The following is a 23,670-nucleotide window of genomic DNA, read 5'->3' as shown; positions in this document are numbered from 1 at the left end:
GGAGACACCTTTTGAAGAGTGTGTGGGCAATCTGTGATGTGTGTAACAGAGGAAAAAAAACATTTGTCAAAATAGGTTGAACACGTGTTCATGATTGACTGCACGTCATATAGTTCAAATTGAAGTCGGACGTTTACATACACTTAGGTTGGAGTCATTAACACTCGTTTTTCAACCACTCAAAATGTCTTGTTAACAAACTATAGTTTTGGCAAGTCGGTTAGGACATCTAGTTTGTCGTGACACAAGTCATTTTTTCAACAATTGTTCACAGACAGATTATTTCACTTATAATTCACTGTATCACAATTCCAGTGAGTCAGAAGTTTACATACACTAAGTCGACTGCCTTTAAAACAGCTTGGAAATTCCAGAAAATGATGTCATGGCTTTAGAAGCTTCTGATAGGCTAATTGACATCATTTGAGTCAATTGGAGGTGCACCTGGGGATGTATTACAAAGGCCTACCTTCAAACTCAGTTCTTCTTAGCTTGACATCATGGCAAAATCAAAAGAAATCAGCCAAGACCTCAGAAAACAAATTGTAGACCTCCACAAGTCTGGTTCATCCTTGGGAGCATGTATTTGGCTAAGGTATATGTAAACTTCCGACTTCAACTGTATATTGAAGCCCTTCTGCATTACCTGTACATGTGCACATCCCAAATATTCACACCGGTTCAGAGTCGAAAACAGACTAAGAAGAAAGAAAGTGTGCACCCAAGGGGGGTGCACGATTACTGTAAAAACTTCAAAGTTGCATTTACAGCACTTACAGTGTACAGGCTTTCTTTTCAGGGGTCCTAGTAATAATAAATATAACCATAACAATAATGTATTATTTTAAATAGTGCTTTTCATACAGAATCTCAAAGTCACGTAACTTTTTTTTTAAAGGAACCTTGCAGTTGATGGGAGATGGTCTGCTATGCGGACAACGCTCAACTCATCCCCCCTTCTGACACCCAGGGGGTGACACGCATCTCTGCATGCCTGGCAGACGTGTCAGATTGGATGTCGGCCCATACCTCCAAATCACCCTCGACAGGATGGCACTGCTCTTCCTACCAGGGAAAGGCCTGCCTGCTCCAAGACCTCTCCATTATGGTTGACAACTCCACGGTGTCCCCCTTCCAGAGTGCAAAGAGCCTTGGCGTGACCCTGGACAACACCCTGTCATTCTCTGCAAACATTGAAAGCAGTGACCTGCTCCTGCAGGTTCAAGCTCTACAACATCCTTAGAGTATGACCTTTCCTCACACATCAATCGGCGCAGGTTCTAATCCCGGCACTCGTCCTCTCCCGTCTGGACTATTGCAACTCGCTGTTGGCTGAGCTCCCCACTTGTGCCATCAAACCCCTGCAAATTTATCCAGAACGCTGCCGCCGGCCTGGTTTTCAACCTTCTCAATTTCTCTCATGTCACCTCATTCCTCCTCACACTCCACTGGCTTCCAGTCGAAGCTTGCATCCACTACAAGACCATGGTGCTTGCCTACAGAATAGCAAGAGGAACTGGTCCTCCCTACCTTCAGTTTATGCTCAAACCCTACACCCCTACCCGAGGACTCCGTTCTGCCACCTCTGGTCTCTTGGCTCTCCCACCCCTATGGGAGGGCAGCTCCCGCTCAGCCCAGTCCAAGCTCTTCTCTGTCCTGGCACCCCAGTGGAACCAGCTTCCCCCTGAAGCTAGGAGAGCAGAGTCCCTGCCCATCTTCCGAAAACATCTGAAACCCTACCGCTTCAAACAGTCTTAAATAATCCTTCTCCTCACCTCGAATCCCCCCCCTTCTAACTCTGACTCTGCTGATAGCTACGTTAATGAGGAAGAATGTACTTTGTAATGCCTGCGATATGTGGTTGTCCAACATAGCTATCTTAAGATGAATGTAAGTCGCTAACTGCAAGTCGCTTTGGATAAGAGAGTCTGCCAAATTACTAAAATGTTAATGTAAAAAAACTGTACTAATCCAGGCACTTGTCATCTCCCATCTAGACCACTGCAACTCTCTGGTAGCTAGGCTCCCTGCTTCTGCCATCAAACCCCTGCAACTTATCTAGAACACAGCAACACGCCTGGTATTCAACCTTGCCAAATTCATTACTTGGGTCCAATTTGATTCACAGAACTGTATTGTGCCATATCACAATGTGTTGCTGAACTCATGACTGAGCAGCATGATTTTCCATGTTTGAAGGCTTATTTAGACCGAGGCCTATTTATTTGTCAAGACAGCTGTGCATGGCTGCATCTCACTGTAGTAGGCTGTAGGCCATGTTTTGGTCATTTGGATCCCCATTCGCCTTTTGTTTACTGCGTTTGTTTTCTGTTAATGTAACTAGCCTAAATAGAGATTGTGTCATGCCTTTATAGATCTGATATGTTGTTTACTAGACCTACTACTTGGGAGCTCTGTTCTGTTTAGTTAAATTAATTTGCATTTGCAGTTGTGTCGGTATTCTAAGCCAAACTGTTATTCCGTATTTTTGTTTGCATGCATGAATAACTAGGCTAGTACTTTCAGGATTAAGTTTGCATTATTTTGGTAAAACAGCTATGTGTACGGCTGCATTCAAATAGACATGCCAATTACAAACAGCCTATCTTGTAGCCTATATTCATTACCAAAACGGCATAGCTGTAGGGTGCTGTCCATTGTGCTAGTACAGCGCAGCAGAGATTTCAAAAGGACTAGATGATCTCAGAGTCTCTGCATTTAAACTTGATGTTTCTTGTGTTATAGCGTGGTTACAGTATATCAGCAGGATTCAGTGTAATTCCAATGCAAGAACTCCAAACATTTAGTCCCCTCGCCGATTTCCAACGGCGGAACAAGCTTCCCCTGCTTCCTTCAGGACAGCAGAGTCCCTTCCTATCTTCTGAAAACATCTGAAACTCTACTTCTTTAAAGACTATCTTGAATAAACCCCGCGGCGCCACCAGATATTTTAGCTAAACCCTCAAAAGGTTATAAAATTTAAAAAAACACACATATTCAATATTTATAGAGCTCTCTGCCTAGGCTTCCTCGCTGCACCATGGTAACCATAGAACCTTGTTATACTCCAAGTTGCTATTCACCTCATAAACAAGGCCTGCAATGGCCACCCTGAAGGAGACCAACTGCCCTTCGCCATTTATGCCCATTCAACATAGCCTATATTTAAGTAGCTATTACTTCTAAACTTTTTGGGGAACTCACAGGCTTACAATGTTGTTTAGATTATTGCTTGAAAAGCTGATAAGATTGTGTTTGTCTGTGATAGCAAAATGCCTATTTTGGATGCAGCAGTTGTTAGCTAGAATGCTAACACTTATTGACATAGAATAAGGCTAAAAGCTTACAACCATTTTATTGATTGAAGTTGAAGTGTTTTGTAGTATAATGTAGTTGGTTTACGACGATGACACAAACACTATATTAAGCAGGACATTCATATGAGCCTTACAAATCCAATTATAATCCAAAAAGTGGTGTGAAATGCACTCATAAGCATCATGTAAATTGTGGCTTTTTTGCTGGTGGTTTATGAGAACTCACCCATGTTTTCCCTCACAGTGGGGAAATTGTGAATAGCGATTTAGAGTATAGCCTATTTTAGTACAGGTTAGCTTTTCATATACACTGAGAATAGCAAACATTAGGAACATCTTGCTAATATTGAGCGGAGATGCTGGAATACATTAAACATTTTTAATCAAACATGAAACATTCTGATAACCTATTTTACTGGAATTCCCTTGCTCTAAATCTTTGTTTTCATCATGTACTGTCCATATAACACCACTATTGCGTTTTGTCCAAAGCAAAGGGTTCACACAGCCAAACATTAGACTCACTGAATCCCATTGACACCAAATTATGTCAGATTGGATCTCCTTCACACCATTACCTTTCACAGCACATCCTCTCTGTTGGCTTTGTTTGAAGTAGACTATTTATTTTGCAGAAAGCTTATACTCTCTTCCTCTCCGCTTTCTCCTCTCATTCCCGATCTCACTCCCTCTCTCAATACCCCCTCCCCCCACTCTCGCTCCATCTCCCTTTTCCTAGTCTTCCTTCTTGCCTCTCACTCCCCACCATTTCCTCTCTTTGCTTTCTCTCTCTCTCTCCTTCCCTCTTTCTCTCTTTCCTTCTCTCTACATCTCTCTTTCCAACCCATTATCGGCAGCTGTCCTCTCAGAATACAACTTCAGAATCAAAAGTGATCTAAGATCAGATCGAAAGAGTTTCTTAACCCGAGTATTTAAACACTTCAGTTGTCTCAGATATGCTTTTTGGTTTCTACAACGTTGACATTTAGAGTGAGAGTGGATGTTCGCATCATCTCAAATGCAACAGAGAGAAATACAAATGAGCCTACCTACCTCCTAGCTGTGTGTCTGATTCAGAATGGGATGAATAATGCATTTGCAATGCAGTACCTCTCTGTAATTTGTTTTGAATAGTGGATGTGATGATCCACACTACTATTTCATCGACTAATTGCAGAAAATGCTTCTGACATGAGGATTTGATAAGACAATTCTCTGTTCTGAGAACAGTGGGGCTTAAAAATTGTCTAATCTATCTTTATAGTTGTAGTGTACTGACACTAGCCAGGATTTCAGGTATTTTCTGGACTGCTAAAGAGGTGCTCGGTCACAGGAATGTAAAATGAAAATAATTGAAGCTGTCGTCCAGAACCTTGCTTCAACATTTCAATTGTCAAAAAAAAAATCAACCTTGGGAGAATACAAAGGATATTCATCATAATGCCATAACTGTTATTTTCCATATTGACTCCATAGCGTCACAATACAAGACCAAAGCCCATTGATTGGACGGTGTCAAATCAAATCAAATGTTATTGGTCACATACACATGGTTAGCAGATGTTAATGCGAGTGTAGCGAAATGCTTGTGCTTCTAGTTCCGACAATGCAGTAATAACCAACGAGTAATCTAACCTAACAATTCCACAACAACTACCTTATACACACAAGTGTAAAGGGATAAAAAATATGTACATAAAGATATATGAATGAGTGATGGTACAGAAAGGTATAGGCAAGATGCAGTAGATGGTATCGAGTACTGTATACACATATGAGATGAGTAATGTAGGGTATGTAAACATTATATGAAGTGGCATTGTTTAAAGTGGCTAGTGATACATTTCTTACATCAATTTTCTATTATTAAAGTGACTGGAATTGAGTCAGTATGTTGGCAGCAGCCACTCAATGTCAGTGGTGGCTGTTTAACAGTCTGATGGCCTTGAGATAGAAGCTGTTTTTTAGTCTCTCGGTCCCTGCTTTGATGCACCTGTATTGACCTCGCCTTCTGGATGATAGCGGGGTGAACAGGCAGTGGCTCGGGTGGTTGTTGTCCTTGAGGATCTTTATGGCTTTCCTGTGAGATCGGGTGGTGTAGGTGTCCTGGAGGGCAGGTAGTTTGCCCCCGGTGATGCGTTGTGCAGACCTCACTACCTTCTGGAGAGCCTTACGGTTGTGGGCGGAGCAGTTGCCATACCAGGCGGTGATACAGCCCGAAAGGATGCTCTCGATTGTGCATCTTTAAAAGTTTGTGAGTGCTTTTGGTGACAAGACCAATTTCTTCAGCCTCCTGAGGAGGCTACCCTCTCCACTACTGTCCCGTCGATGTGGATAGGGGGTGCTCCCTCTGCTGTTTCCTGAAGTCCACGATCATCTCCTTGGTTTTGTTGACGTTGAGTGTGAGGTTATTTTCCTGACACTACACTCCGAGGGCCCTCACCTACTCCCTGTAGGCCATCTCATCGTTGTTGGTAATCAAGCCTACTGTAGTGCCGTCTGAAAACTTGATGATTGAGTTGGAGGCGTGCATGGCCACGCAGTCGTGGGTGAACAGGGAGTACAGGAGAGGGCTCACAATGCACCCTTGTGGATCCCCAGTGTTGAGGATCAGTGGGGTGGAGGTGTTACCTACCCTACCCTCACAACCTGGAAGTGATGGTGTGTCAGAAGTGAGTGATACAGGGCAGATGGGGGCGGTGCAGTGTCGTTTAGCTCAGTTACCTTAGCATTCTTGGGAACAATGGTGGCCCTCTTGAAGCATGTGGGAACAGCAGACTGGGATAAGGATTGATTGAATATGTCCGTAAACACACCAGCCAGCTGGTCTGCGCATGCTCTGAGGACTCGTCTGGGAATGCTGTCTGGGCCTGCAGCCTTGCGAGGGTTAACAAGTTTACATTTTTTACTCACGTCGTCGGCTGCAGTGAAGGAGAGTCCGCAGGTTTTGGTAGCGGGCCGTGTCAGTGGCACTGTATTGTCCTCAAAGCGAGCAAAGAATTTGTTTAGTTGTCTGGGAACGTTGAATAGCGACTCTACTTTGTCTCTACACTGACTCTTAGCTTGTTTGATTGCCTTGCGGAGGGAATAGCTACACTGTTTGTATCCGGTTATGTTTCCGGTCGCCTTGCCACTGTTCGCGCTTTCAGTTTTGCGCAAATGCTGCCATCAATCCACTGTTTCTGGTTGGGGAAGGTTTTAATACTCATTGTGGGTACAACATGACCAATGCACTTGCTAATAAACTCGCTCACCGAATCAACGTATACATCAATGTTGTTGTTTGACGCTATCTGGAACATATCCCAGTCCACATAATCGAAGCAATCTTGGAGCGTGGAATCAGATTGGTCGGACTAGCGTTGAACAGACCTGAGAGTGGAAGCTTCCTGTTTTAGTTTCTGTTTATAGGCTGGAAACAACTAAATGGAGTCGTGGTCAGATTTGCCGAAAGGAGGGCTTTGTATGCGTCGCGGAAGTTAGAATAACAATGATTCAGGGTTTTGCCGGCCCGGGTCGCACATTCGATAGGCAATTTTTTTTAGGGAGCCTTGTTTTCATATTAGCCTTGTTAAAATCCCCAACTACAATAAATGCAGCCTCAGGATATGTGTATTTACACCTGGTAACAGAATTATGGTAATGGATTTACATTGTGGGTCCCTGATCTGTACTACACATACAGTTGAAGTCAGAAGTTTACATACACCTTAGCCAAATACATTTAAACTCAGTTTCTCACAAATCCTGACATTTAATCCTAGTAAAAAGTCCCTGTCTTCGGTCAGTTAGGATCACCATTTTATTTTAAGAATGTGAAATATCAGAATAATAGTAGAGAGAATTATTTCTTTCAGCTTTAAAATATTTCATCACATTCCCAGTGGGTCAGAAGTTTACATACACTCAATTAGTATTTGGTAGCATTACATTTAAATTGTTTAACTTGGGTCAAATGTTTTGGGTAGCCTTCAACAAGCTTCCCACAATAAGTTCTGAGAATTTTGGCCCATTCCTCCTGACAGAGCTGGTGTAACTGAGTCAAGTTTGTAGGTCTCCTTGCTCGCACATGCTTTTTCAGTTCTGCCCACACCTTTTCAATAGGATTGAGGTCAGGACTTTGTGATGGCCACTCCAATACCTTGACTTTGTTGTCCTTAAGTCATTTTGTCACAACTTTGGAAGTATGCTGGGGTCATTGTCCATTTGGAAGACCCATTTGCGACCAAGCTTTAACTTCCTGACTGATGTCTTGAGATGTTGCTTCAATATATCCACATAATTGTCCTTCCTCATGATGCAATCTATTTTGTGAAGTGCACCAGTCCCTCCTGCAGCAAAGCACCCTCACAACATGATGCTGCCACCCCACAACATGATGCTGCCACCCCCGTGCTTCACGGTTGGGATGGTGTTCTTTGGCTTGCAAGCCTCCCCCTTTTTCCTCCAAACATAACAATGGTCATTATGGCCAAACAGTTCTATGTTTGTTTCATCAGACCAGAGGACATTTCTCCAAAAACGTATGATCTTTGCCCCCATGTGCAGTGGCTTCTTCCTTGCTGAGCGGCCTTTCATGTTATGTCGATATAGGACTCCTTTTACTGTGGATATAGATACTTTTGTACCTGTTTCCTCCAGTATCTTCACAAGGTCCTTTGCTGTTGTTCTGGGATTGATTTGCACTTTTCGCACCAAAGTACGTTAATCTCTATGAGACAGAACGCGTCTCCTTCCAGAGCGGTATGACGGCTGCGTGGTCCCATGGTGTTTATACTTGCTTACTATTGTTTGTACAGATGGACATGGTACCTTCAGGCATTTGGAATATGCTCCCAAGGATGAACCAGACTTGTGGAGGTCGACAATTTTCTTTCTGAGATCTTGCTGATTTCTTTTGATTTTGCCATGATGTCAAGCAAAGAAGCACTGAGTTTGAAGGTATGCCTTTGTAATACATCCCCAGGTACATCCCCAGGTTCAAATGATGTCAATTAGCCTATCAGAAGCTTCTAAAGCTATGGTATACTTTTCTGGAAATTTGGAAGCTGTTTAGAGGCACCATCAACTTAGTGTATGTAAACTTCTGACCTACTGGAATTATGATGCATTGAATTTTCAGTGAAATAATCTGTCTGTGAACAATTGTTGGAAAAATTACTTGTGTTATGCACAAAGTAGATGTAAACCAAACCAAATTTATATCAGTAAAAACAATACCTAATTGGTAGGTCTACCTTTACTTGTTACTCCTGTGAATTTTCCTCCCTCATATATACAGTGGGGCAAAAAAGTATTTAGTCAGCCACCAATTGTGCAGGGACAGAGAGATGTTTGGAGTGTGACTGTTTGAGGTTGTGGACAGGTGTATTTTATATAAATATATATATTTTGTATTTTTAACAAGTTCAAACAGGTACCATTAATACAGGTAACGAGTGGAGGACAGAGGAGCCTCTTAAAGAAGAAGTTATATGTCTGTGAGAGCCAGAAATCTTGCTTGTTTGTAGGTGACCAAATACTTATTTTCCACCATAATTAGCAAATAGTTTCATTAAAAATCCTACAATGTGATTTTCTGGATTTTCTTTCTCATTTTGTCTGTCATAGTTGAAGTGTACCTATGATGAAAATTACAGGCCTCTCATCTTTTTAAGTGGGAGAACTTGCACAATTGGTGGCTGACTAAATACTTTTTTGCCCCACTGTAAACTTACAGAAGACAGATAAAAATAAAAATAAATATATATCAGAGTGTTAATATTAGTTGCCAGGGTTCTTCACATAAACATGATTGTCTTTTGATGTGTTTCTAATACCTTTTTAGACTTTTCCGGTGGATGTTTTCTGGTTGACCCTGTTTAAAAACTTCTCATGACTCTCAAACCCGCATGCGGGAGCGTAACCATAGCCTCAAACTAATTAGCATAACGCAGCGGAAATAAATCTTTCTAGAAAATATTCCTATTCATGAAAATCACAAATGAAATATATTGAGACACAGCTTAGCCTTTTGTTAATCACACTGTCATCTCAGATTGTCAAGTTTATCATGGCATTTTCACGAAAATAAGAAAAGAAATCAAATTAAATCATTTACCTTTGAAGAACTTCGGATGTTTTCACTCAGGAGACTAGATAGCAAATGTTCCTTTTTTCCAAAAATATAATTTTTGTAGGCGAAATAGCTCCATTTGTTGTTCACGTTTGGCTGAGAAATCTACCGGAAAATGCAGTCACTACAACTCCGAACTTTTTTCCAAATTAGCTCCATAATATCGACAGAAACATGGCAAACGTTATTTAGAATCAATCCTCAAGGTGTTTTTCACATATATCCGTCGGGACAATTGGTTTCTCATAAGAAGCGATTGGAAAAATGGCTACTTGTGTACTTTACGCAAGATTTTCTGCGGGAGCCATCATGTGACCACTTGCTAAATGTGGTCCTTTACGGCTATTCTTCAACATAAATGCGTAAAAAGACGTCACAATTCTGTAGACACCTTGGGGAATACGTAGAAAACGTAAGCTCATTCGTAGCTCATTCACAACCATATTAGGAGTCATTGGCATGAGGCGGTTTTAAAAAATGTGGCACTTCCTGATTGGATTTTTATCTGGGTTTCGCCTGTAACATCAGTTCTGTTTCACTCACAGACTATCTTTGCAGTTTTGGAAACGTCAGAGTGTTTTCTATCCAAAGCTGTCAATTATATGCATAGTCGAGCATCTTTTCGTGACAAAATATCTTGTTTAAAACGGGAACGTTTTTTATGCAAAAATTAAAATACTGCCCCTAGAGTCACAACAGGTTTAAAAAAGAAATCAAAGTCTTTGCGTATTCCTAATTTTTAGGATGGAAATTGGTTGAAACATGTATATATGCCTTAATTTCTTACAAATACAGACTCAGCTTCATTTGACACCCAATTTGACATGCCCTTGTCCATATGTTTCACAAGAATTAAAAGCCTTTGCTTTTTCCAAATTCTGCAACTCCCATACACCTTAAGCCTTACATTGTGCTCTACTTTTGACCAGAGCCCTATGGCCCCTGGTCAAAAGTAGTACACTAGGGCCTCCCGAGTGGTGCAGTGGTCTAAGGCATTGCATCCAGTGCTTGACTCCAGGCTCTGTCGCAGCCGGCCGTGACCGGGAAACCCATGGGGCGGCGCACAATTGGCCCAGTGTCGTCCGAGTTAGGGGAGGGTTTGTCCTTGTCCCGTCGCACACTAGCGCCTCCTATGGTGGGCCGGGCGCAGTGCACGCTGACATGGTGTATGATGTTCGGTGTTTCCTCCGACACATTGTTGCGGCTGGCTTCTGGGTTAAGTGAGCATTGTGTCAAGAAACAGTGCGGCTTGGCCGGGCTGGGTTGTGTTTCAGAGGACGCACGGCTCTCGGCCTTCGCCTCTCCCGAGTCAGTATGGGAGTTGCAGTGATGAGACAAGACTGTAACTACCAATTGGATACCATGAAATTGGGGAGAAAAAAGTGGTAAAAAATATTTTTAATTACATAGGGGATTTGGGACACAAACAAACATTTCAGGATAAAATCACTCAGAGTGAGAGGGAGGGGCTGAATTATTCACCGACCTGTGTATTTTTAAACCTCCCCATACATCTATAATGCAGAGAGATGTGAATCATGTTCCAGCTGCTATGAGACTGACATACTGTTAATCATTCAGTGTATCTTCACTTCACGCCAGGTTTGCACACACACACACACACACACACACACACACACACACACACACATGTATATGCATGCAATACACACTAGGGTTGAATAGCGGGAACCCGGTTACTGAGATTTACCGGGATTTACCGTCCAAAACCACTCCCTTTTCCAGGGATAAATAACTGTGAGAAACCGGTAAATTTGTATAAATTATTTATATGAGCAGCATAGCGTGAAATGGAACTGTTAAATTATATGCAATGTCTAAATCTGGCTTCTCCACCGCCCGATGAATCAACGCTCAGGGTGGGGACAGACCCATCGCAGTATGGAGCACAGTTCACAAGACATGTAGACCTATCGTCTCACGGTAACCTTTTTTGTTCTTTTGACAGGTAGGCCTACATTTGCTGCAGCATGGTCTATGCTGCAGTAATGTAAAGGCCGAATGTGAGTCTTATCTAGCAATATTCCCCTGGCTTTCGGCGGTCACCTTGTTGTTGAATTGTAAAGATTGTTTCTTTTTTTTTATTGACGCTGCAGAGTTTTAAAATAGCCCTCGAAAAATAATAAAATAGTCACTCGAAAATCATTGCTTTAAACCAGTGCACGCATCAACTCCATTCAAAAATAAATACTCCTGTTCTAGATTGATATATAGACCTATATATACTGTAGATGTCCTAGCCTACCCTTTTCAGGTAATACATTCAACACCGTATTAGCCTTATATTTAGCTCATTAATAACGGCTCTTGGAGCCCCATGCAGGACAAGCTACACTAGAATAGCTTGCTGGACCTTGTTTTTTTTTGTTGCTGCGTTTCTTATACCAATAGACTATTTATTTTACAGCAGCCAATAGAACTCAAGGGGCAGTTTGAAAGAGAAGTGAACGCAATGGCGGTAGGCTATAGCAGTTATTTATTCAGACCCATAACCATTCAATCTTTGTGTAGAGAAGTGAACACCTTCTGCATCTAATTCTTACCTTCCATTATATTATTCAAGGGTGTCATGAGAATGATTCACTTATTTCGTTTAGCCTAACTGTTGAAAGGGAGGAAGAAACGAAGCAACAATAGAGAGAGAAAGAGGCGATAGGCGAATAACATTAGGGGAAATATTATGAAAGGCCCTGTTATATTTCAAAATTAAAATGAAATTCGCTAGACTATACTTGTAACTTTGTAGGCTGCATGTGCTGCACCAGAATTGCATGTTCTCTTCTGGTTTTTATCATGGTTTGAACGATGTGCGTGATTCCAGTCCACGTAATACACTATAATACAGTATAGTACAGTAATACAGTCCACATAATACAGTATAATACAGTACAGTAATACAGTCCACACTCAAAAAGATTAGCCCACTGGAGCAAGTTTCATTTATATACCAAAGAGAGCATATAGCTAGCTACATCTATGGGCTTTTATGTTTTTCTGTCATGCAAAATGTGCAGTAACCTATATCATATATGTATTGGATAACGGCACAATTATTTGGCTTTTTGGGGCTTGGGCTCATTAAATGTTGTTAATGAAGGGCTCATAAAACATATTTAATGTATGGCTCATCAGGCTCAAAGATTTGTTGGAAAATATTGAAAATATTCAACCCTAACACACACACACACACACACACACACACACACACACACACACACACACACACACACACACACACACACACACACACACACACAATGAAAGCTTGTGATTGCAGGGCCTTCCACAGTGGAGGACTGTTTGATTGGAAGATCATAAATTCTGTTGCAAAACCTTTTGCTGCAGTTTACCCTTCTGAACACAACCCTACACAGTAATTTTCTCAAAACCTTAATGATGTCCATAGGATGTAGACAATAATTGATGTAAACCTTTTAGTTATTTTTTTACGAGGTCGAAGTAACTTACCACACTGCAATATATAATCACAGCAGGACCCTCAACTGAACAATCAGATTGTGTGGCTTTCATAACAATCAGCAGTAGACAAACTCTGTTCACCACCTACAACCTGTACCTATGCCATTGAAAATGGCCTCAATGAATATCATGTGTGCTTTTTAAACCAGTTCCTCTCTTTCCAGGTGGCTGGTCCTGCACCCCCTACATACGCTCCACAACACTCCAATCACAAGCCATATAAGATTTCCTTGAAATATAACGATGTTCCTCTGAATTACACATTCAGATATGCATAGCCCAAATACATTTCAGTATGATTTACTTTGGAATGCTACCTAATTCTCAGTGGCACACTCTGTGGCAGGCTGGCTACATGAATCACTGTGCATGAGCAATTTCACTTGGCTTGGGCTGGTGGTGGTTAGGTCTCTGCAATCCTGGATCCTTGAGTGGGTTTTGTCCAACATGTCTCTGGACCCACTCACTGTCACAAGTCATACTCTGGACCTAGTTTTGTCCCATGGAATAAATGTTGTGGATCTTAATGTTTTTCCTTGTAATCCTGGACTATCGGACCACCATTTTATTACGTTTGCAATTGCAACAAATAATCTGCTCAGACCCCAACCAAGGAACATCAAAAGTCGTGCTATAAATTCACAGACAACACAGATTCCTTGATGTCCTTCCAGATTCCCTCTGTCTACCCAAGGACGCCAGAGGACAAAAACCTGTTAACCACCTAACTGAGGAACTCAATTTAACCTTGCGCAATACCCTAGATGTAGTTGCACCCCTAAAAACTAAAAACATTTCTCATAAGAAACTAGCTCCCTGGTAAAACAGAAAATACCCGAGCTCTGGAGCAAGCTTCCAGAAAATTGGAACGGAAATGGCGCCACACCAAACTGGAAGTCTTCCGACTAGCTTGGAAAGACAGTACCGTGCAGTACCGAAGAGCCCTTACTGCTGCTCGATCATCCTATTTTTCTAACTTAATTGAGGAAAATAAGAACAATCCGAAATTCCTTTTTGATACTGTCGCAAAGCTAACTAAAAAGCAGCATTCCCCAAGAGAGGATGTCTTTCACTTTAGCAGTGATAAATTCATGAACTTCTTTGAGGAAAAGATTATGATTATTAGAAAACAAATTACGGACTCCTCTTTAAATCTGCATATTCCTTCAAAGCTCAGTTGTCCTGAGTCTGCACAACTCTGCCAGGACCTAGGATCAAGAGAGACGCTCAAGTGTTTTAGTACTATATCTCTTGACACAATGATGAAAATAATCATGGCCTCTAAACCTTCAAGCTGCACACTGGACCCTATTCCAACTAAACTACTGAAAGAGCTGCTTCCTGTGCTTGGCCCTCCTATGTTGAAAATAATAAACGGCTCTCTATCCACCGGATGTGTACCAAACTCACTAAAAGTGGCAGTAATAAAGCCTCTCTTGAAAAAGCCAAACCTTGACCCAGAAAATATAAAAAAACTTTCGGCCTATATCGAATCTTCCATTCCTCTCAAAAATGTTAGAAAAGGCTGTTGTGCAGCAACTCACTGCCTTCCTGAAGACAAAAAATGTATACGAAATGCTTCAGTCTGGTTTTAGACCCCATCATAGCACTGAGACGGCACTTGTGAAGGTGGTAAATTACATTTTAATGGCATCGGACCGAGGCTCTGCATCTGTCCTCGTGCTCCTAGACCTTAGTGCTGCTTTTGATACCATCGATCACCACATTCTTTTGGAGAGATTGGAAACCCAAATTGGTCTATAAGGACAAGTTCTGGCCTGGTTTAGATCTTATCTGTCGGAAAGATATCAGTTTGCCTCTGTGAATGGTTTGTCCTCTGACAAATCAACTGTACATTTCGGTGTTCCTCAAGGTTCAGTTTTAGGACCACTATTGTTTTCACTATATATTTTACCTCTTGGGGATGTTATTCGAAAACATAATGTTAACTTCCACTGCTATGCGGATGACATACAGCTGTACATTTCAATGAAACATGGTGAAGCCCCAAAATTGCCCTTGCGAGAAGCATGTGTTTCAGACATAAGGAAGTGGATGGCTGCAAACTTTCTACTTTTAAACTCGGACAAAACAGAGATGCTTGTTCTAGGTCCCAAGAAACAAAGAGATCTTCTGTTGAATCTGACAATTAATCTTAATGGTTGTACAGTCGTCTCAAATAAAACTGTGAAGGACCTCGGCGTTACTCTGGACCCTGATCTCTCTTTTGAAGAGCATATCAAGACCATTTCAAGGACAGCTTTTTCCATCTATGTAACATTGCAAAAATCTGAAACTTTCTGTCCAAAAATGATGCAGAACAATTTATCCATGTTTTTGTCACTTCTAGGTTAGACTACTGCAATGCTCTACTTTCCGGCTACCCGGATAAAGCACTAAATAAACTTCAGTTAGTGCTAAATACGGCTGCTAGAATCCTGACTAGAACCAAAAAAATTGATCATATTACTCCAGTGCTAGCCTCTCTACACTGGCTTCCTGTCAAAGCAAGGGCTGATGTCAAGGTTTTACTGCTAACCTACAAAGCATTACATGGGCTTGTTCCTACCTATCTCTCTGTTTTGGTCCTGCCGTACATACCTACACGTACGCTACGGTCACAAGACGCAGGCCTCCTAATTGTCCCTAGAATTTCTAAGCAAACAGCTGGAGGCAGGGCTTTGTCCTATAGAGCTCCATTTGCCTACCCATGTCAGAGACGCAAACTCGGTCTCAGCCTTTAAGTCTTTACTTAACTTTACTTTATGATTGAGTGTAGTCTGGCCCAGGAGTGGGAAGGTGAACGGAAAGGCTCTGGAGCAACGAACCGCCCTTGCTGTCTCTGCCTGGCCGGTTCCCCTCTTTCCACTGGGATTCTCTGCCTCTAACCCTATTACAGGGGCTGAGTCACTGGCTTACTGGGGCTCTCTCATGCCGTCCCTGGAAGGGGTGCGTCACCTGAGTGGGTTGATTCACTGATGTGGTCATCCTGTCTGGGTTGGCGCCCCCCCTTGGGTTGTGCCATGGCGGAGATCTTTGTGGGCTATACTCAGCCTTGTCTCAGGATGGTAAGTTGGTGGTTGAAGATATCCCTCTAGTGGTGTGGGGGCTGTGCTTTGGCAAATTGGGTGGGGTTATATCCTTCCTGTTTGGCCCTGTCCGGGGGTGTCCTCGGATGGGGCCACAGTGTCTCCTGACCCCTCCTGTCTCAGCCTCCAGTATTTATGCTGCAGTAGTTTGTGTTGGGGGGCTAGGGTCAGTTTGTTATATCTGGAGTACTTCTCCTGTCCTATTCGGTGTCCTGTGTGAATCTAAATGTGCGTTCTCTAATTCTCTCCTTCTCTCTTTCTTTCTCTCTCTCGGAGGACCTGAACCCTAGGACCATGCCCCAGGACTACCTGACATGATGACTCCTTGCTGTCCCCAGTCCACCTAGCCGTGCTGCTGCCCCAGTTTCAACTGTTCTGCCTTATTATTATTCGACCATGCTGGTCATTTATGAACATTTGAACATCTTGGCCATGTTCTGTTATAATCTCCACCCGGCACAGCCAGAAGAGGACTGGCCACCCCACATATGCTCTCTCTAATTCTCTCTTTCTTTCTCTCTCTTGGAGGACCTGAGCCCTAGGACCATGCCCCAGGACTACCTGACATGATGACTCCTTGCTGTCCCCAGTCCACCTGACCGTGCTGCTGCTACAGTTTCAACTGTTCTGCCTTATTATTATTCAACCATACTGGTCATTTATGAACATTTGAACATCTTGGCCGTGTTCTGTTATAATCTCCACCCGGCACAGCCAGAAGATGACTGGCCACCCCACATAGCCTGGTTCCTCTCTAGGTTTCTTCCTAGGTTTTGGCCTTTCTAGGGAGTTTTTCCTAGCCATCGTGCTTCTACACCTGCATTGCTTGCTGTTTGGGGTTTTAGGCTGGGTTTCTGTACAGCACTTTGAGATATCAGCTGATGTACGAAGGGCTATATAAATACATTTGATTTGATTTGAGACATCCCTACCCCATTGAAGTAGAATTGTAAAATGGTTAAGGTGAGGGTTAGGTAAGACGTGGTTATGGTTATGGTTAAGGTAAGGGTAAGGCTTAAATTTAGGGTTTAGGGTAGAGACATCCCAAGGAACTCAGATAGCACTGCCCTTAGTGGTTAGTACGTACAGTATCTATGAGGTGGCACTGCCCCCTAGTGTTGGCATGTGACAGAGAGGGGTGACGGTAGACTATGATAAAATATTGAAACTGAATTTTAAACACACACAGACACACGCAAACATGCACTCTCTCTCTCTCACACACACACACACACACACACACACACACACACACACACACACACACACACACACACACACACACACACACACACACTTTGACTGGACTCTACAGCCTAATCTCATTGGCCCAGCAGCAACAAGACCCATTTGGCTGCTAAATGAATCACTTTAACATTCACAACTGATGAAGCACAACCTTTAGGTCTGGAAGGATGAAAGGGTCGAGGGACCAGCATAAGACGAGTGGAACAAGGGTGGGAAGGAGAGAGTGACAGAGGGTGAGGGGGTTGTGTAGCAGGAACAGGAGTGTGTGCCAACGGCATTCAGAGTCCCCACACAGCGAGCACCTGCCAGGGAGAAGGCATGCTGAGGTGTACCTGGGGAGTGTGGGCCTGTCTGTCTGTTTGTATGCATGCGTACTGTCGGACATCTACCGCAGGGTAACCTGCGAGAAACCAGAGTGTCACTAGTGTGGCCAATGGAGTATTAGTGTACTCTGACAAAGAGAAGGGAAGACATTACTTTAAACTGGACACCAAAATGACTGGTTTCTTCAATGTCCACTGCACAGTTTGTAATTACAGAGAGCCAGCTACAGGCCTAAATTTAACCGTGGTCCGTGGTACTATATGGAATCGGGGAAGACGGTTGTAAAAGGATTTTCTCAAATCACTGTTTTTCTCCAAACCACTAATATGAGGAACTAATATTTTTGTACATCAATGTCACTACTACTGCAATTATCGGTGTGCATTTGTTGTCAAAAGCATTAATGAAATGAGCCACCCTCATTTGGTCACCTAGAATGAGAGTAGTTATGAAATACTGACGTAGGCTACTGTCATGAATGTATAATGTTGGAATGATGAATGTGTAATGAAGTCCTTGTGTAGGAACCCTTAAAATTAGGAGCGACCCTGTTTTACATTACCATGGATGGAGCCATTTTGATGATTACAATTTTCACCACGGACCTTTGTTTGTCAGCCATTCATATGTCAGTTCTCCATCAAGTCCATTGTTTGAAATGGCTTTGTCAGGTGCGCCACCGTGAAATGGCATGTCTAGCGAAGTGAGACCACCGTTGACTTGTCTCTCACTTGGCCTTATGGGAATTACTACTGTTTTTTTCCCCTATCACCAACATCTGACCTCTTCACATGGAACCCATAAAGTGGTTACCTCTGTTTTCCACCCTGCGGCGTCGATAGCGACACTCGTCCCCAGAGAGTGCAGTCTCTCGTCCTCCCTACGCTCCGAGTGAGCGTCAAGAAAAATACAGGCGGAAAAAAGGAAGGGTGGGGAGAGAAACAAAGCGGAAATGGGTTATCTGTTACCTTCAACAAGGTCCTGAAAGGACATTTCACGGCTGTTTATCCATTTTCTGATCTCCCATCTTCCATAGCCTGAGGCCAAATTGCCATAAGCCCCACAAATGACTAGAGACTGTAGTCAATTTCCAGAAGTACAGCCCCATGAAGTCAGGTAATGCCACAGTCCAGCACACCATGAGAGGAGTACTCTACTCGCTCCAAAACACTAGTCCCTGGACTGCTTCTTACTTCTTTTATCGTCTGAACCACTTTTTCTTCCTGAGTTAATCTGTTTTTCCACTTGGGAGTATACAGCACAGCACATCTTCAGTTTAACGTTAATTAGCTTTTTATTTGCGCTCTCTTCTATCTTGAAACAGAATTGGAAATGCAGGGCCCACAGACATCATGGGGCCACACACAAAGTGCTAGCTTTGTTTGAGCTTAGTGAAGCTTGAACTAAATGTACACTACCGTTCAAACGTTCGGGGTCACTTAAAAATGTCCTTGTTTTTGAAAGAAAAGCTTATTTTTTTGTCCATTAAAATAACATCAAATTGATCAGAAATACAGTGTCGACATTGTTAACGTTGTAAATGACTATTGCAGCTGGAAACGGCTGATATTTAATGGAATATCTACAGAGGCCCATTATCAGCAACCGTCACTCCTGTCTTCCAATGGCACGTTGTGTTAGCTAATTCAAGTTTATCATTTTAAAAGGCTAATTGATCATTAGAAAACCCTTTTGCAATTATGTTAGTACAGCTGACATCTGTTCTGATTAAAGAAGCAATAAAACTGGCCTTCTTTAAACTAGTTGAGTATCTGGAGCATCAGCATTTGTGGGTTCGATTACAGGCTCAAAATGGCCAGAAACAAATAACTTTCTTCTGAAAACTCGTCAGTCTATTCTTATTCTGAGAAAGAAAGCTATTCCATGCAAGAAATTGCCAAGAAACTGAAGATCTCATACAATGCTGTGTACTACTCCCTTCACAGAACAGCGCAAACTGACTCTAACCAGAATAGAAAAAGGAGTGCTGATGCTCCAGATACTCAACTAGTCTAAAGAAGGCCAGTTTTATTGCTTCTTTAATTAGAACAACAGTTTTCAGCTATACGAACATAATTGCAAAGGGGTTTTCTAATGATCAATTAGCCTTTTAAAATGAAAACACTTGGATTAGCTAACACAACATGCCATTGTAACACAGGAGTGACGGTTGCTGATAATGGGCGTCTGTACGCCTTTGTAGACATTCCATAAAGAATCAGCCTGTAATGGATCTCGTCCTCCTCTTCTAAGGAGGAGTAGCGAGAAGGATCGGAGGACCAATTTGCAGCATGGTAAGTGTTCATGATGTAATATTTAATGAATCAAAACTGAACACTGAAATACAAAAACAATAACTTGAACGAACAAAAACCAAAACAGTCATGTCTGGCGACATACACAAAGACAGAAAATAAACACCCACGATACACAGGTGGAAAAAGGCTACCTAAAGTATGATTCTCAATCAGAGACAACTAAGGACACCTGCCTCTGATTGAGAACCATACTAGGCCGAACACAGAAACCGACATAGAAAAACAGACAGACTGCCCGCCCCAACTCACGCCCTGACCATACAAAACAAAGACAAAACAAAGAAACTAAGGTCAGAACGTGACACAGCTGTTTCCAGCTACAATAGTCATTTACAACATTAACAATGTCTACACTGTATTTCTGATCAATTTGATGTTATTTTAATGGACAAAAAAAAAACATTTCTAAGTGACCCCCAAACTTTTGAACAGGTGTGTATTTCTGGAGTTTTTTTTTTGTTCCATTGCACTCTCATTTGCAGAAGTGAATTTACACTAACACAACACAAGTCAATAACTTGCCGCATGGTTAACAGCTTGCTATGCTTATATTGCCCATTTCCCAGACACAGATGAATTATTTTTAGTGGTGAATCTCCATTGAACATTCATTTTAGTCTAGGACTAGGCTTCCTCTGTGTCTGGGAGACCAACCCATAGAGTCTGTGGTTGAGGGTCCACCCTTGTGTTGCTGTCCTCTTCTATCTTTTTGGAAGGCTTGGTACTGACAGAGAGAGGCGAAGCTATGTTTCCAGTTCATTTCAACACCCCCCAAAAAATCTCTGCGAGGACGTTGAATCAACGTGGGAAAATGATTGGACATGAAAAAAGTTAACATAAGGGAATATCCATTTTTATGCCCAACTTTTAACCTAAATCCAATGACCTGGCAAATTGTTTTATTTATTTAATGTTGAATTCACATTAGTTGACAACTCAACCAAATGTAAATCAAAAATAGATAAATAGTTGAAATAGTTGAACACGTACCTAGTGGGCTATCTCTGACCAAAATCTGTCCAATTTAAGCAGTGGCGATTTTAGCATGTACATCTTAGTGGGCCAAACTACCAAAGAGTGCAAGGTGAAGCTACTACCATATTGTGGGAATAATCACACACTTTTTTTCAGGTCTACAGAAAGTGCCTTTGATTTAGAGGCTAAGGGTTGTTTTTGGACTGGGCCATGTATCCATAGGTTGGGAAATCCCCAACAGCTACTATAATAATCAGGCCAGGGGTTACGCCCCTCTCAAATGACAAAGACACCCCTCCACCACCACCACCACCATCCGGCCAGGAGATGACATCACTGTGTCATTTTTTTTTTTAACTAAGTGGGCCCCTCGGGACCACATCTTAAGAATCTGTTACTCAAGCTCTCTCCGTCTCACCAATGTCACCCACATTAAAGAGCGCTACAGGAGTTGGTAATCCCTGAAGAGCAGCCGTCAGCGGGGCACGGTGACATTGACAAAGTGAGAGGGGCCCATAGGGGAGCGTAACTGCACGCCGTCACTTAACAGGGAGTCAGGGATACCTGCTCGGTCGCTGTCAGTCACTTCACCCTGAATCACCCGAGTCCTCACAGGAAGGGTTTGAGTGACAGCGGAGAGAGAGAGGAGGGAGGGAGGTGGTTGCGGGGGAGAGTAGATGGCACTTATGTTTGCAAGGCAGACTGAACAGGAGTTGAGGGACTGTAGTGCTAATGGTTTGGGGGAAAGGAACGGAGGGAGAGAAGGAGTGGAACAAGGAGGGAGAGAGAGCGGTAGAGGGAGAGAAGGAGAGAGAGGGGAGTGTTTGCATGTCAGTTCCTATCAATTGAGACGTCTCGAACTGTCTGCCGTTATCTGACGGAACACTCAGTCCTCTAGAGGCTTTTTACTGGATAGCTGTAATTTAGGAACACCTCTGGTCAATCTCATCATTTTACAAATGGGATTGCTTTCCTCTGCGTTTAACTACTCACTGTGTGCATAGCCACCATCATAGGGTTCATAGTTTACTGTGGTGCGTGCGTGTGTATATTTGTGGGTGCTCATGCCCGTGCGTGCACTTTGACATTAACTTTCAATGGTTTGTCATAGTTTACTTTCACAATCCCTTCACGCTTGGAAGTCAAACTAAAATGCCACAAACATCTCTTCTCTCTGAAACACTATTTCCTAAAGCAATTTTTTTGTTATCCTTGTTTTGGGTCTTGGCCACATAAAGGACGATGAATTTTCCTTCACAGCTGAAAGGCAGCTAATGGAGCAGGAGGACTTATTAGATCAAATGCATTTTAAGGACAGAAAGGGAACATCACAGAGCTCAATTACCAAGAGTCCGAAATGCACACTACTCCCTTTGTAATGCTCTAGTTTTGACCAGAGCCCTATAGGCCCTAGTCAAAAGAAGTGCACTACAAAGGGAACACTGTACCATTTGGGACCCAGTCAATCTAAACCTCCACAGAGAGCGTCTTCAGTTGTGTATTTGCTTGAAACCGATTGAATAACTTTGTCAAAACCAGTCAAATCTAAGATGCAGTGACTTCTCTTTCCATCCAGCGACATCTTTAGTTTTGTCCGAGCGTTCGGCTAATTGAGGCTTAAATCTTGATTCTCATTTGGTTCACACTCGCAAATGACTCTAATTGTCAAAAAATATTTATGAAAACAAGACTAACTTTCATGTTTGCAAATTGATTTGGGATTACTCGCTCCACTTACTCAAACACATTGCAAACATTTTCAAAAGCAGTAATGTTTATAACCACATTTTGTTATCACTGCAATATATCTGAATCATTTTTAAGTCTCACATCCAGAGAACATTCACTACAATCTTCCCATTTGAGAAATGTTACTGGGCTGTGATCCAATCAAATGTCTTAATTTCCTTCCAAACTATAGGTAAGTGGAAGGGTGTGAGGGAATTCCACCATATTGCTTGCACCCTGGCATGTCCTTGCAGATCACTAGTAACTGGTATGATGGCTATACTAGCTAATATGATAGAGTAGAGTAGTTTGAAACAAAATATGTGATTTGTCTTAAATCTATACCCAGTACAGCCAGAAGAAGATTGGCCAACCCTTGGAGCCTGGTTTCTCTCTAGGTTTCTTATAGCTTCCTGCCTTCTAGGGAGTTTTCCTCGACACTGTGCTTCTGACTCTGCATTGCTTGCTCTTTGGGATTTTAGGCTGGGTATCTTTAAAGTACTTTGACAACTGCTGATAAAATACATTTGATTGATTGATCGTAAGTTATACAACTCTCTAAAATGACCATTTATCATCACTGAAAGCATTTAATTGACTTCAGTGATCCCACATCATCTGAGTCTCTCCACTTTGTGTGTGTGACTTTTCAGCTCTGAGAAACACCGCTGCCTGGTAGCGCTTTGCTTCACCACAAAGGGCAGGCTTCTGTCTCATTAATTTTACTTCTTGACACTGTCATCCAATGATTTATTACCTCCTGTCACAGGCTTCCTGATTGGCCTATTCTTCCTTAATGGGGTGCCATTAGTATAAACCTTAATTTGAGTGCACCCCTCTCACCTAGGTCGATACTTGCTATGGCTCACATGTTGGTTGTTTCAATGAAGACTCTGGGAGGAATTGGTGCAGGAATTTGACACATGCCATGTACCTGTTAGCAGTCGGTGGAGTCAGTGTTTCACGTTTCTGGCGCATTGTGTGATGTTGAGCAGCACACATATGCGTGTTCGTTGAAGTAGAATGAATTTGTGTGTGAGTGTGTGTGAGTGAGA

At 42.4% G+C, this 23,670-nt stretch overlaps 1 pseudogene; it reads left to right on the top strand.

The window, feature by feature from the left end:
- Positions 1 to 919: 919 nt before the first annotated feature.
- The window catches only part of LOC118395420 (protein FRG1-like), a 40,365-nt pseudogene continuing 17,614 nt past the window's right edge, over positions 920 to 23,670 (top strand).

The sequence above is a fragment of the Oncorhynchus keta genome, chromosome 16 (assembly GCF_023373465.1).
Source record: "Oncorhynchus keta strain PuntledgeMale-10-30-2019 chromosome 16, Oket_V2, whole genome shotgun sequence".
Classification (NCBI taxonomy): domain Eukaryota; kingdom Metazoa; phylum Chordata; class Actinopteri; order Salmoniformes; family Salmonidae; genus Oncorhynchus; species Oncorhynchus keta.
Note: the sequence above shows the minus strand (reverse complement) of the source record. Positions and strands in the feature narration are given on the sequence as shown.